Below are 15613 nucleotides of genomic sequence, written 5' to 3'. Positions count from 1 at the left end.
TACTTGGCAGCATATTGGAAAAAGACATAACCTCAGTTTGCATAACTCTCAGCAAAACAAAAGACTTAGAGTTAACAAAACCTACCTCCTTAAAACATTGTCATTAGAGAGGGAGTCAAAGGCAGTTTCCCTTAGGTTTGAGCAGTTTAATCAATAATGTATCTAGGAGAAGTCTTGGAAATTCATTTTTCTTCTTATCACATATTCAGTGATATTTTAGTGTTCTTTATATATTGGCATACTGAACAAGCAACGGTCTGCCTGGCCTGAGTCTGCATTGAACTCTGAAGTCACTGGAGCCAAAGATTTGAGCCATTTCAAATGGAAATGAACAGCTGCAAAATGTTCAAATATGTCCAGTGGATAAAGAATTGGGAAATTAGATTGTGTAATTAGAAGGCCATTCTGATTTTGAAAGAGGAAATTGAGGTCATTCATTTCCCAGCTGCACCTCACACCATTGTTAAAATTTCATATTTCAATATTTAATTCATTTTGAATTTTTTCTTATGATGTGAAATACAGTTTCAAATTCATTTTTGTTTTAATGGTTACCCAGGTTTTCTAAAACCTTTTATAGAATGAGCTATTTTTTCCTTCCTGAGAGCTAAACATTTTTGTATCTTAAAATATCATAAATATGTGCATACATTTCTGGCTTTTTCTAATTTGATAGTCTATTAATGTGCTATCTTATTTTACTTATGGAAATATTATAGTATATTTTAATATTAGGAGGCAAAGGCTACTCATTACACTTATTTTAAAGAATTTTCCTGGCTATCATGTTTGTTTCCTATACGGTCAAAAAAACTTTTTAATTGATACCACATTGCATTATAAATTGAGTCTTCTTCCTTCATTAGTGTTTTAAAGTTTCTAATCAAAGTCCTTATTTATTTCTAGTTAAGTTAATTTGTAGACACTGTATATTTTTTTGTACTCTTGTAAATGGAGTTTCCATTATATATTTTACTAAATCTTTTTATCAGTTGTTAATTGAATTGCTTATATTTTTATGTATTTTGACCAGTGAAAATCTTCAATATGGTTCAAACTATTTTATTTGAAAGCTATTTATTTATGCATATTAATTTATATGCTGAGTTATTTCTTATAAAATAATTTTAATTTTTTTTCTCTCTTATTCCCTATGCTTTACTCTACACCCCTGTGACTGTGTACTTCTTCACCCCTCACCTGTTAGAGATAACATATTGCTCTTATAACTCTGAATTCTGTCTGTAGATATTTTTTAATGGATCATCTTATTATGATTCATAAATAATATTGGTATGTAGTATTTTATGCAGTATTTAACATGTTTTGGTATCTGTTGTGCTTTGAAAAATATAATTTAGTTATTTTTTAAATTATGACCTAAAGGAGTTTAAATATCTTTGAAATGACCTATTAAGGATTTTTATGAATTTCCTATGTAAAACCAAGGCCTAGCATTTTTGGTAGGAAGTCTTATTTTAACAACGTAATTTATTATGTGGAAATTGACATGTTTGAGATATTCCAAATGCAGTGTTTCCATTTTTCTAGAAAAAAATTATTTTATTTGGGTTTTCAAATCTATTTTATTATTGAGCAAACAAGCTTTTATAATGTTCCTAATTTTCTAATTTTTTGTTTTTATTCCATATTTTAAAATATTTTGTATTTTTTTATGACTAGGTTGGTTAGTAGTTTGTTGACTACATGATTATTTTGAGAACTAACTTTAAATTTTATTGGTTATATTTTTTCAGATTTATAAATAGTTTCTTTTATCATTAATAATTTCTGTTTTTCTTTGGCTTAGTTCGTGATTTGTTTTCTAACTTATTAAATCTAGTAGTTTATTTTAAAATTCTTTTAATTGACATAAAATTTATAGCTATGGATTATTTTCATATGGTTATAGCTATATTCTATAGGTTTCAATATAGTACATCTTCATTTAAATATTTTCTAGATTTTGTAACATTGATTTGATTCTCTAGTGAAAAATTGTTTAGGAAAAGTATAATTTATTTTTGGTGGGGTATTTGGGTTTCTGATTTTTATGTTAGATTTCTAGTTTTATTTCTCTAATAATATCTTTCAGATAATATCTTTACAATATTTATATTTCAAGATTATCAAAGCTTTTTTAATAGTGAAGATTCTGATCATATTTATTGTTTTATGAACATGTAGGTGGTAATTTTTCACATGTAGAGTTAAATAGATTTCAATGACACTGATCACATTCACAAGGTTTGTTAGATCTGTCTTTACTTTGGATTATTATTTTCATATTATTTATCCACTTATCAGTCTAGACTAAAGAAATGAATTAAATTTTCTCACACTAGGGATTTTTAAAAATATTTCTTTAGTTCTATAGTTTCGCTTTATAATATTGACTTTGTTATTCTTAGTAAATATTCTAAACTATTAAAACTTTATTGCTAACAGTCATCTTGAGCATCATAAAGTAACTTTCTAATCTCTTTTAATGATTTTATGCTATGAATTTAGCTTCTCACCTCCACCAAATTTAATGAGGAATAATTGACGAATATAATTGTATATGTTTAAAGTATACAATGTGATGATTTGATGCACATATACATTCTGGAACAATTACCTAGATTAAGATAATTGCCTATGGCCATACCACCCTGAACCAGCCTGATCCTCTCTGATCTCAGAAGGTAAGCAGGGTTGGGCCTGGTTAGTACTTGGATCGGAGACCACCTAGGAAGACCAGGTGCTGTAGGCATAAAAAGTAAAAATAAAAAATAAGGGATTGTAAACTGACAAGGTCCTTGCAATCTGTGAAGTCAACCAAGGGTTGTCTCGCCTAAAAAAAAAAAAAAAGGTAATACATCCATCCCCTTATATAGTTAACTCTTTTATCTGTGTGTATATGAGCATGTGTTTGTGTGTATGTGTGTGTGAACGAATGCTTAAGAAGTTCTGCTTAGATCCACAGAACTTATCTTTTATATTTGAAAATTTGTATCCTTTGACCTCAATCTCCCCATTTCTCCCTCCCCTCAGTCCCTGGTAACCACCATAAAGTACTTGTCTGCCTTAGTTGACCTACCATGTTGTCACAAATGTCAAGATCTTTCTTTTTTCTTGCTGAATAATATTTCTGTGTGTGTGTCTGTGTGTGTGTGTGTGTATACCTCACAACTTCTTTATTCATTTTCCCATTGACGTACCTTAAGGTTGTTTCCAGATCTTGGGTATTGTGAATAATGCTGCAATAAACATGGGAAGGCAGACATTTGTTTGAAATACTGATTTCCTTTGAATATATTCACAGGAGTGGAATTGTTGGATCATATGATTGTTCTATTCTTAATTTTTTGAGGAACCTTCATAATTTTTTTATAACAATTACATCTATTATTATTCCCCCCTACAGTGTATAAGAATTCCTTTTTCTTCATATCTTTGGCAACATTTGTTCTCTCGCATCTTTTTTAATAAAAGCCATCCTAACAGATATGAAGTCATATCTAATTGTGGTTTTGACTTACATTTTCTGATATTAGTGATGCTGAGCACCTTTTCATGTAACTGTTGGCCCTTTAAATAGTCTTTGGAACAATGTCTATTTTGGTCCTTTGACCATTTTTAAATTGGATTATCTGCTTTTTTGCTACTGAGATGTATGAGTTCTTCATATAATTTGCATAGTAACCCCTATTGGATATATGATTATAAATATTCTCTTATTTTGTAGGTTTTTTAAAAATTTTATTTATGATTTGCTGTTGTTGAAGCTCCTTAGTCTGATGTAGTCCCACTTATTTTATTTTAGCTTATTTTTGCCTGTGCTTTTGATATCCTATCCAAGAAATTATTGGCAAGACCAATATTAAAGCTCTTTCTTTCTATAATTTCTTCTAAAAGTATTATGGTTTTAGGTAGTACATTTAACTATTTAATGCATTTTTAGTTAATTTTTGCCAGTGGTATAAGACAGAAATCCAGTTTCATTCTTTTGCATATGGATTTTGAGGTTTTTCCAATACTATTTATTGAATAGACAATTCTTTATCTATTGTGTGTTCTTGGAACCCCTGTCAAAAATTAGGTGACTCTATATATGTAGGTTTATTTCTGGGCTCTCTATTCTCTTCCACTTGATTATGTGCTGCTTTTATGCTAGTACCATACTGTTTTGATCACTATGCTTTGTATTGTATTTTGAAATCAGAAAGTTGTAATGTCTCCAGCTTTGTTCTTTCTCAAGCTTGCTTTAGATATTCAGGGTCTTTTATGGTTCTATACAAATTCTAATTGGAATTTAGATAGAGATTACAATGAATCTGTAAATCACTTTGGGTAGTATAGACGTTTTAACAATATTAATTATTCTAATTCAAGAATATGAGATATTGATCCATTTGTGTCTTCTTCAATTTTTTTATCAAATTTTTATAGTTTGGTCTTTCACCTCCTTGGTTAAATTTATTCCCAAGCATTTTTATTATTTCGATGCTATTGTAAATAAGATAGCTTTTTAAATTTTTTAGATGGTTCATTGTTAGTGTATAGAAATGCAACTGATATTTGTAGGTTGATTTTGCATAGTGCAACTTTACTGAATTTATTAGTTCTTAATAGTTTTTTGATGTCTTCAGGGATCTATATATAAGATCATGTCATCTATTAACAGATAATTTTACTTCTTCCTTTCGATTTGGGTGCCTTTTATTTCATTTTTTTGACTAATTTCAGGGATAGACTTCAGTATTATGTTTAATAGAAGGGCTCGGAGTGGGTATTTTTGTTTTACTGATCTCAGAGGAAAGGCTTTTACCATTGAATATGGTGTTAGCTATGCAGTTGTCATATATAGCCTTTATGTTGTGATACATTCTTTGCATATTTAATTTGTTGAGAGTTTTTATCATGAAAGAATATAGAATTTTGTCAAGTTACTTTTCTGTGTTTATTGAGATGATCATATGATTTTTATATTTAATTCTGTTAATGTAGTGTGGCATATTAGGTAATTTGTGTGTGTTGAACTACGTTTGTATCCCAAGGTTATTTCCTACATGATCATTCTGTAAGATCCTTTTAATGTACTCTTGAATTCAATTTACTAGTATTTTGGAGGGCTTTTGGCATCCGTGTTCATCAGGGATATTGGCCTATAATGTTCTTTCCTCATAGTGTACTTATCTGGCTTTGGTATCAGGATAATGCTGGCCTGGTAAATTAGTTTGAAAGTGTCCCTTTCTCTTCTAATTCTTAGAAGATTTTGAAATAAACTGGTATTATTTTTTCTTAAAATATGTTTCGCATAATTCATCAGTGAAGGTCGTCAGGTCCTGAATTTTTGTTCTTTGGGAGATTTTTAATTACTGATTCAAACTCCTTACTAATAATTGGTCGGTTCCAATCTTTTTTTTTTTTTTCCTTCATGATTCAGTTTTGATAGGTTGTATGTTTTTAGAAATTTATTCATTTCTTCTAGGTTTATGTATAATTGTCCATAGAAATCTCTTATGATCCTTTGTATTTCTGTGGTATTCATTATAACATCTCCTCTTTCATTTCTATTTATTGTAGTTCTCTTTTTTCCTCCTTGGTGAGTCTAGATAAAGCTTTATCTATTTCGTTTATCTTAAAAAAAAAAAACTCTTAATTTCATTGATCTTTTCTACTGTATTTAGTCTCTATTTTCTTTATTCTTTCTTTGATCTTTCTTGCCTTCTACTAGCTGTGGGCTTGTTTTGTTCTTCTTTTCTGGTTCCTTGAAGTATAATATTAGGTTGTTTGAGATCTTTCTTGTTTTTTACTATAAGCTATTATTGCTATGAGTTTTCCCTCTTAGAACTGTTTTTGATGTATCCCATAAATTTTGGTATGCTATTTTTACATTTTCATTTGTCTCAAAACATTTTTTTGATTTCTCTTTTGATGTCTTCTTTGATCCATTGGTTGTTCATTAGAATATTTAATCAATATTCACATATTTGTAAATTTTCCAGTTTTCTTCTTGTAATTGATTTCTAATTTCATGTCATTGTAGTTGGAAAAGATGCTTGATATAATTTTAATCTTAAATTATCAAGATTTGTTTTGAGGCCTAACATACAATTTATCCTGAAAAATTTCTATGTGTGCTTGAAAAGGATGTATATTCTGTTGCTTTTGGATGGATTGTTTTATATTTGTTAGCTTCATCTAATCTAACATGTAGCATAAATCAAATGTTTCCTTATTGATTTCCTGTCTGGATGATCTATTCATTGATGAAATTGGACTATTAAAGTCCCCCACTATTATCATATTGACCTCTATTTCTCTCTTTAGGTCTGTTAATATTTGCTTTTTATATTTAGGTTCTCCTATGTTGGTTGCATAAATATTTACAAATGTTATATCCTTTTGTTGTATTGACCCCTTTATCATTAATGACATTTTTTGTTTCTTGTTACAGTCTTTGTCTTTAAGTATATTTGATATAAGTATAGCTATGCTAATTTTCTTTTGATTTCTATTTGAATGGAATATATATATTTTTTTTTGGAGAATTTAGTGCACTTATGTTTAAAGTAATTATTGTTGTTAACTTACTGACATATTGTTATTTATGTTCTATCTTATAATTCCTTTCTTTCTTTCTCGTTCTCCCATTATCTTCCTTTATGACTGATAATTTTCTGTAGTGGTATGCTTAGATTTCTCTGTGTTTTGTGTATCTGCTATAGGTTTTTGGTTTGTGGTTACCAGAGGCTTACATAAACATTCTTAGAATTATAATAATCTATTTTGAGCTGATAACAACTTATATTTGAACACATTCTAAAGATACATTTTAATCTCTCTGTCCACATTTATATTTTTGTTGTATAACTCTTGACTTTTGTATTTTGTTTTTCATTTTTGTAATTCAAGTGCCTAACTTAAGCTCTGATTGCTGAGGCATCCATTTCAAAGAGGCATCTACTTCAAAGATGGCAATCTTCAATAAACACTATGCCAACCACAAGAATAAATAAAAAGCTGGGTTACCTCCACCCACTAAGGCTCCAGTGTTTTAGAGATCTTGGTTAATTTCAATAACTGACCACTTAAGCTACTTATTTTTCTTCCCTGATTTTAATTCCTGCTTTTATAAACTCACCAAAAAAGAGTGAGCCTACAAAACCCTAAACCCCTGTTCTCAACTCTAGTAAAAGCAAACCCTCAGATCCATGCTTGTATCTTCTCTCTCTCCCTCTCACCCTTCTCCCTCCCCACCTTTTCCTCTCTTTTTACTTCTTTCTCTCCCCACAACTTTGTTGTATGGCCCCAGGTGTGCTGTGTAATATCCAAGTCTGTGAATAATATACCTTTATTTTTTCAAAGTTTCCTGATGATATTTGCTGAAGGGCATCTTGTAATTGTAATAAGAACCACGATAGCCAGTCCAACAACAACATTGATTTTTGATAGGCTGAGACCAGCATAAAATAGTTTTTGATATCACAATATGTATATTTTATTTGTGTATCCATTAATAACATTGTATTTATTGGATTATTACTACTTTTGTCTTAACTTTCTTATAGATTTATAAGTAACCCACCACTACCACATCATTAAATAATTCTGAATTTAAAAAAAAATATTTACCTTTGCTAGTGAGATTTATACTTTCATATGTTTTCCTGTTACTGATCAGCGCCCTTTCATGTCAGCTTAAAGAAACCCCTTTAGCATTTCTCGTAAGGCCACTCTAGTGGTGATAAATACCTTTAGCTTTTGCTTGTCTTGAAATTTTTTTTCTCTCCAATTCTGGAGGATAGCTTTTCCTGGTAGAGTATTCTGGGTTGGCAGCTCTTTGTCTATATCAGGCTACTCTCTTCTGACCTGCAGACTTCTGCTGAAAAATCTGCTGATAGTCTTATGTGTGTTCCCTTGTACTCGATAAGTTGTTTTTCTATTGCTACTTTTAAGATTGTCTCCTTGTCTTTAACATTTGTCAATTAAATTATAGTGTGTCTTGGTATAGGGATTTGGGGGTCATCGTTTTCAAAATTTTTAAAGCTTTCTGGATCTGGGTGTCTGTTTCCTTCCCTAGGTTAGAAAAGTTTTCAGCCGTTATTTCTATAAATAAGTATTTGGTTCCTTCTCTTTCTCTTTCTCAGATCCCTATAATATGAACATCTGCTTGATGTTTTTCTTTAAATCCTTTAAGCTGTCTTCACTCTTTTTCTTTTCTCTTTCTTTTTGCTCCTCTGATTGGATGAATTTCAATTTCCTGTCTTTGAATTCACTGATTCTTCAACTTCTTGAAGTCTACTGTTGAACTCCTTTGTTGAATATTTCAGGTCAGTTATTATATTTCAACTCTGATTTTTTTTTTTTTTGAGGGGGGGAACTTTCTTATATTTTCTATTTCTTCATTAAAATTCTTGTGTGTGTGTGTGTGTGTGTGTGTGTTTTCATATATTGTACTCCTGATCTCAGTGAGCATTTTTATAACCATTTTAAAAAAATTCTTTATCAGGTAAATCACTTATCTCCATTTCATTAATGTCTTTTACTGGGTTTTATCTTTTTCTTTCATTTGGGCATAGTCCTCTCTCTACTTCCCTTGACTCTTGTGCATTAGATCAAACAGTCACCTCTCCCAGTCTTAAATGAGTTGCACTGTATAGGAGAGGAACTTTATCCTTGAACCTTGCCCTAGCTCTTGGTTGTCTCTGAAAACATTGTCCAAGTAGCCTTCTTTTTTCTTAGTGGTTCCCATAGTTGAGGGTGTGCAAAGATCTTCCAGTGTTCTAAAAGGAGAGGATCTCAGCCAACTCCTACATAAGGGCTGATTGGAAGCGCTAGCCTCAGGCAACATCATTTAAAGTATTTAAATATGCCTCTTTCAGGGGATGACAGGGAGATTAGGGTGTGGTTTGTTGTTGTTGTTTGTAACCTGCTGCACTGAGTCCTCGCGGAAAGCTAGTTAAGAATCATTTCTTTCATTTCTTTGTCTGCTACTGTCCCATGGAACCAATGAACACAGACCTATTGGCCATCAGAGCCAAGCTGTCAAGGGCTGTGTCCTCTGGGCAGCAGCCATAAAAAAATGCCACCAGACGTGAGCATAAGCTTCTTTCACAGGGACACCAGTAATTTAGGATTGGGCAGAAGGAGAACATGAAGATGGCACCCGCTGGCTTCCCTAGTCTCTGGGGAGGACTGCATGTTACATTAGAATCCTGCCCCTGAGAATGTAGTTTTTAAGACCTATATAAATAGTCCTCTTTCAGGGAAATGTCTGGATGTTTTAGTCTGCTGCTTTTGCAATGATCTGGAAGAATAGTCAGTTAATTATTTTTCTGTTTGTTAAAGCCCTGTGGAACTTGTGAATGTATTCCTATTGGCCACCAGAGCTGAGCAATCAAGGGATGTATCCTGTGGCAGCAGCCACAAAAGCCAAACCATCAGACATATGCACAAGCTCCTATCTGGGAAATATGAGTGACCTGGGCTCCAGTGACTTGGGCCCTGGGATGATGTAGCATACCAGTGACTTAGACTCAGTGTGCCCTGAAGATGGTGGGTCAAAGTCCCAACTCTGGCCCTTGTAGGCAGTTGCAGAACATCATCAGCTCAGCCCAGATGTTGGCAGGTCAAAGCCATGACTTAGACACCTTGGGGCTGGTGCACATAGTGGTAGCAGTGCAGCCCAGTGATGGTAATTTGAAGTGGGTTCAGGCCACAAAGCAGCAGGAGTGCAGTCCTGGTAATTCCATATCAAAGTTATAACTTAGAATGCTGGAACTAGGGAACATAGCTGCAGCAGCGCAGCCTATTGGGGGCAGGTCAAAGCCCTGACTTAGGATTTAAGGGTGGGTACAGAGCGAAGGAAGCTCTGCTCGATAATGGCTGGTCAAAACCACAACTTGGGACCTGAGGGCTGAGTGCAGAACAGTGGCAGCTCTAGTCTTGTAGATTGTGACATTTCAGTACAGAAAAGCAGGGCACAGAAGTGACTGGGGGATGTGGAGGCAGGTGTCACCACAGTGACACCTCCAGCAATGGGGAAGAGACATACTAGCTGAGACTCCAGGCAGCTCCATCAGTAGGTTCAGCATTGGTGAAGACTGTGGAGTTCCTCAGTAGCAAAGTCTGCAAATGTCCATGGTGATGAGGCTTGCTTGGGCTCTCCTTTTCCCCATGGGGTGAAATGCATTCTGTGCATTTCTGTGTGGCTATCCTTGGGTTTTGAGCTTTGCAAAGTTATTGATGCTGCTTCATTTTAGTCCAGAGCTTTCCTAGTACTATTTTCTACAGTTTGTGGTAGTTTATTCGTTATTGTTTTTGTGGGAAATGTGAAAATTTTTGTACCTCCTCACAATCCATCTTGCTCAAATTTGACTTTGTCTTATAACTCCCTGACCATTTTTGTTTTAAATAACATGACATATTACATTTCTTTTTTTTTTTTTAATCTGTGAATTATTTAAAGGTTTTCTTTTTACAGGTTTGGACTTTGCTTTTTCTTTTTATCTCCAAGCTGAAATCTTAATCTTTTTCTCCCCCACTTCCTCCTTCCCTCCCCTACTTCTTTCTCTCTGATTTTAAATAGTTCAGGTGAGCTCATTTATATTTTTAAGATAAATATATTTGTGTTTTGTCATACTCTTTTCTAAAATGTACTTTAAGGTTTTCTTTTATTTTTAATTTCAAAGGCTGTCTTTTTTATCTTTGTCAGTTATAGAATTTCTACTTGATTCTTTATGAAATATACCTGACCTTTTTCATTTATTTTTAATTTTTTAATGTCACCACAAATTTTCCTCTTTTACCCCATCTACCTTCCTCCTTCCCTCACCCCGCTGCCTTCTGGCAACCATTAGTCTATTGTCCATGTCCGGGAGTTTCTGTTTGTTTTTCCTGTTCGTTCATTGCTTTTAGGTTTATATCCCACATATAAGTGATATTGTGTGGTTTACAATTTTTTCTGTCTGGCTTATTTTGCTGTCTTATTTATCTGGCTTATTTAGCATGATTATATCGAGGTTTGATCTTTTTTAAATACTGTCTTGCCAACCTTTTAAAACAATTTTGTTCAATTTATCTCAAAAAAAAAAAAAAAATGTGACAACCCTTGCCACCTCTTGGAACCACCAGTATGTTCTGTATCTATGAGTTTTTTATTTTTATTTTTAGATTCCACATGTAAGAGATCAGTGTCTGTAGGATTTTTATAAAAGTGCTTAAGATATTTTTTCTTCAAGGTTAGAAAAAAGATTGCTTAGACAAAGGATAGCTAAAAGAAAGACATGCACTCATTTATCCAATGAATTTTATGGATTATATACTATATGTCCTGTGTGCTTCACTGAACAAGTGTGGAAGAATTCTCATTTTTTTTTCTCAAAAGGACTAAATTAACAGAGTAACCAAATAAGTAAACTACATAGTTGGCTGTAGAGAATGTTGGGCACGGAACAGAAATGTAGTGTGATACAAGTATGAAACTATGAATGAGCCTGTGGTTTCAATTTTAAACAGGGGGGTCCAGGAAGACCTCATTGAAAAGATAATACTTGAGCAATGATTCAAGTGACATTAGGGGATAAGCTGTATGGTTATAAGAGGAAGGGTATTCTAGGCAGAAGGAATCTAGTAGAGCCAATTACTCTTCTGATAACTGATGAAAGAGGATAAAATGGGTGAAAATATAGATGGAATTTTGAGGTAGACTGTGTTCATGCCTAATAGAGAAATAGGATATAAACACATCATTTGAAGATATATGGGAACGTTTTGTATCAGTCTCAGCCTATGAATAGTGACGTTATCAGCTAGGAATGCCTAGGGGTGCACACCTATGCCTGTACTACTTGTGAGGAGCCCCACAGACCTTTCCATCACCTGAGCCAATGTTGTGCCCGGATGGGCCCTTGTGGTCCTTATTATGATTGTAAGATGCACCTCAGCAACAACCATCAGGGAACTTTGAAAACACAAGTTTATTACTCACGAGTCCTGGAGGGTACATGTCATTCCCAGGGCCACACAAGGCGGTCATGAGTGTGAGTGTTTGTGGGAGGGAGAGAGCAAGTGCATGAGCATGGACCTGGAGCTTTGCCTTTACAGGGGTCAAGGATGAGGTGCCACAAATTTTGCAAGTCTGCTGTTTTTTTTGGTGAGTTTAATACATGAGAATGGGAACCACAGCACAGAAAGGGAAAAGCAAGTGGTTGGTCAAATCGTCCATTTTCTAGGTCACCTAGAACTTTCTTAAAGGGAGAAATTCATGGGCAGAGCAGCCTGGCTTTCTATCCAGCTGTCAGATACTTGCAATCAAAAAAGCTAATTGTCAGGCACATACGCTATAGCAATTGACAAAAGGTGGAAAAATCATTGTGGAAAGGAAAGTGTACAAACTAGGAATAAGTAAAAATTATGCCCAGAAATGATTTGGGCTTAGAGGAAAATGGATGTTATTCATTTCCAGTAGAGTCAGTACAATCAGGCAATTATCTGTGAAAGGCTCTTTGGACTAGATGTGAATGATAAGGGGGGGATGATATTTGATCATTCCATACTACATGCTATCCTTTTGTAGGCTGATTTATAAAACGAGGGCACAAATGATTAAGTTTATAAGTGAAGTAACTTAGAGTCAAACAGGATAAATTATCTGATGTCGAAATAGTAAATCCAAGCCATGAAAACTTAATATTTCTTAGGGAAATAGAAACACTCTGGTTGACTTTAAGTGATATTTTTATTTTATAAGGTAAAAATGCCAAAGAGTCATGTTGATGAAAAATGATAATTTATAAAAGCTAGCCACAGAGGCCGGTGTGCAGCAGGTGATATACTGGGAAAGAGAATAGGCAAGAAGTTGAAAATAATGATGAAAGAAGAAGAAGGCAAGTTACTTCTTCATACAACAGAAGATTTAACTTTTTATCATTAGGGTTTCAACTTTTAATGGTTAATGACAATATATACTTTGTGAAATGAATTAAAATATTTAGAAACATTTCACTTATTGTTTTGGTATAGTATCGAAAAATTCATAGTTGTCAGTTGCATTTATGTATAATTCTTTTTTTTCTACTCTTTATTAATATATTTTCTCACTAAGGTACAAGTTTTTAATGTGAAAATCCAAGATACTTTGTGAATTTTTTCAAGTCTCTTATTATACTTGCAGATAGACATGTTTTCAAAATTATTTATGTCAAACATTATCTCTGTGCTTTCTCATGTATTACTACATTGTAAATTCCATTATGGATATCTTGCAGTGGCTAGAAAGCATTATCGAATGGACATTTTTTAAAGTAATGTTGAATGTAAGTGATATGTTTGGATAGAATTTAATATTGTCGGAGTTTAGTATTTTCCAGTGGGAATGAGATAATATTCTAATTATTCACTCTTTTGTTGAAAGCAATTTTGATTGAGATCACAAATCACTTGGTCTGCAATATTAATGACTTATCTTTGAATTTTTATATCATTATCAATAACCACACTTACCATTTATGTAGTACAGTGGTGGTTCAGTTTTCACAGCTAGGTTTTTAACATTTTTTTGTAGATGTACTGGCATATTTTACAGAGATGCTTCAATAACTAGCCATAGTGTAAAGTTAATAAATATGAATTATCTGTGATTTGTAATAAAGTAGATCGGGCCCATTTCTATTACTGATTGAATGAATTTGACTTGGACCTTTAACAGGAAAGTCACAACGACGGTCAGCTTCAAATCAAAAGCTTTTTAAAAATGGACTATTTTAGAAAAGGAACTAGGCAGTGATCTAGAGGGAGACATTTAAATTCAAATAGACCATTTGATTAAAACCAAGAATTACACTATTCTATGTTGTCGATAAGTTGGCATGCATAAAGTAATTTAAATTGCGAAAACACCTCAAGTACAGACCAACTTTTTATCTATTCTTCAAATTATTTTGAATACTTACTATATCAAGCATTATTAGCTGTTGTTATGAGCTGAATTGTCCCCCTCCCCCGCAAAAAATATATATGTTGAAGTCATGGTACCTGTGGAATGTGATGTTATTTGGAAATAGAATATTTGCAGATGCTGTCAAGACGAAGTCACTAGGGTGGGGTAATTCAAAATGACTGGTATCCTTTGGATGCAGATATAGAAAAGGGAATGGCCATGTGAAGGCAGAAACAGTGGTGGGGAACAAAAATAATTTTTCTTCTACCTAAATTCTGGCTGGCTTAATAATAGAATTGACATGAGACAGATTAACAGAAAAATAACCAAATTTATTATGTATGTCCTTAACAATATGGAGCCCAGGGACAAATCTGGCAGTTGAGGATAATATGACATCTGGAGCTAAGGGGAGAAGGATGTTGTGGTTTTGGACTTCAAAGGCTATGAAGACAATTCACATGGAGAATGAAAAGCAAATGTTTAATAAACAGATTTGTTGGGACATCTTTAACAATGGAACACAGATTGGACTTTGATCAAATGGTCCTTGCTAGGTTCCTCCCTATCATACCTAATTCATATTAAACTACACTTGTGCACGATGAAGCTCTCTTCCTGGTCTAAATTCTTATAGGTAGGAAGAGGGAAAACCAAAATTTGTCTTTTTTTTTTTTTTTTTTTAAATAATCAGCTGAAAATATCAATATCCTAAAGAGGTATATTTTAAGGGGACAAACTCTGCTTTTCCTCACAGTCAAGGAGAAAGCTATGTGACAACAGAGGCAAAGAATGGAGTAAAAAGCAGTAACGAGCCCAGGAATGCTGAAGTTTGATTGGCTGCTACTAGAAGCTAGGAAAAGGCAAGGAAAATTTTAAACTTAATAGCTTTCTGAGGAAGCTCTAGTGACACCTTGATTTTGGATTTTTTGTCTCCAGAACTGTGAGAGAATCAATATCTGCTGTTTTAAGCAACTCAGTTTGTGGCACTTTGTCATAGCAACCTTAGGAAACTAATACAGAATTATGTATTCTAATAGACTCTGGAAAAAGCTATATAGTTTGATCTGTTTATAAAGTAAACTATTGCAGTATCTCATTCAGATATAATCATGTGAGTTAAGTATGTAAGTGTGTATACACACACACACACTAAGGCAAGACACTTTACTAACCACTAGGGATAAATAAGGGACTTAGACACAGTAAATATCTTCAGGGAACTGAAAATATTACTAAGGAAAATATAAAATATACCAAAACTTTTTAAATATACATGAGAATTTTTCTAGTTTATGACAGTGGTACAGAAATACTACAAGGATTTCTAGTGAAAAAGAAATCATTTTGATTGGAAATACTTCATGGGAGAGGCAGCACTTGAGCTGAGACTAGAATACAGTAGTTCTCTAGTATCTGCCAGGGAAACATTCCAAGATCTCTGCTGGATGCGGAAACCTCAGACAATACTTAATTCTAATCAACTTTTTAAACTCTACAGGAAATGTGGCAGCAGCTTCTTCATTAGCAGACACAGCCTCTCCAATGATTAGTATTTTTCAGTCCAAAACAGTTTCTAAATCTGTGTGACCATTCCTATTTGCAGTAAATGGCTTGGTGTTACTCATTTCAGGAGATCTTTTGCTAAACTCTTTTTATAGACTAAGCACTTACATACTGCAG

General features: G+C 33.3%; 1 non-coding gene and 1 pseudogene across 1 annotated transcript; one reads left to right on the top strand and one right to left on the bottom strand.

Annotated features, from left to right (window-relative positions):
- The window catches only part of LOC118613590, a 167984-nt pseudogene that overhangs the window by 22784 nt on the left and 129587 nt on the right, over window positions 1-15613 (bottom strand).
- Window positions 2637-2755, top strand: LOC118614755. The gene has a single exon (XR_004956142.1). It is a non-coding gene; the product is annotated as a 5S ribosomal RNA (ribosomal RNA).

Source organism: Rousettus aegyptiacus, unplaced genomic scaffold (genome assembly GCF_014176215.1).
Source record: "Rousettus aegyptiacus isolate mRouAeg1 unplaced genomic scaffold, mRouAeg1.p scaffold_m13_p_2, whole genome shotgun sequence".
NCBI classification, from domain to species: domain Eukaryota; kingdom Metazoa; phylum Chordata; class Mammalia; order Chiroptera; family Pteropodidae; genus Rousettus; species Rousettus aegyptiacus.
The sequence above is the reverse complement of the archived record's forward strand: the minus strand, read 5'-3'. Positions and strand labels throughout refer to the sequence as shown.